The sequence below is a fragment of the Nannospalax galili genome, unplaced genomic scaffold (assembly GCF_000622305.1).
Source record: "Nannospalax galili isolate Female #2095 unplaced genomic scaffold, S.galili_v1.0 scaffold266, whole genome shotgun sequence".
Lineage (NCBI taxonomy): Eukaryota > Metazoa > Chordata > Mammalia > Rodentia > Spalacidae > Nannospalax > Nannospalax galili.
Genome location: NW_008355390.1, coordinates 2,243,728 through 2,244,370, shown reverse-complemented (window position 1 = coordinate 2,244,370; position 643 = coordinate 2,243,728). Strand labels below are relative to the sequence as shown.

Genomic DNA, 643 nt, shown 5'->3' with positions numbered 1-643 from the left:
GAAAATGAATGTTAACTTTCTTAATTTTGTAAAAGGAGGAGTATTAATTCAGTAAAGTAGTTAAAATATAAAAAATGGAAATCTGCCTTTTATTTTTAAGGATCTATCAAACTCCCCTCTATTATAATCAATTTTTATTAAATAGTACAAGGTTTAAAGAAATATATATTGAAAAGGACTGAGCTGGGGCAGATACACTGGTAGCCATAAAACCCCTTCCAAGAGTTAAAAACAATTGCTTTTGTTTTTGTTTTTTTGTTTTTTTTAGCAAAAGTGAAAAAATGTAAGCATTTTTTCCCTTATTTTTGAATTGACGGGATTTGAATCAGCACACAGTTTTGTTGTTTTTTTTTGTTTTTGTTTTTTGTTTTTTTTTTTTTCAATTGACTCTCTTTCAAATAGTTAACAGTTTGGACTTTAAAAACATTGTTATGTAAGCTGACTTATGAGATGCGAAATAAAGCACTCTAATAAAGGCTGCAAAATGCATCAATCCACTATTGATGGAGCTTTACATTTTAATGTATGCCTCTTATTTATGAGTATAAAATAATTTCATTCATAGGCTGCTCACAGTTATCTGATGCACACAGAAGTTTTAAACAATAAACTTCTAGTTCAATAGTTTCCTCATGACATCTAA

The 643-nt window shown here is 28.1% G+C and overlaps 1 protein-coding gene across 1 annotated transcript in view; it reads right to left on the bottom strand.

Annotated features, from left to right (window-relative positions):
* Positions 1 to 643, bottom strand: part of Nrip1 (nuclear receptor interacting protein 1) — a 180,594-nt gene that overhangs the window by 84,957 nt on the left and 94,994 nt on the right. The gene's annotated exons all lie outside the window — the stretch shown is intronic.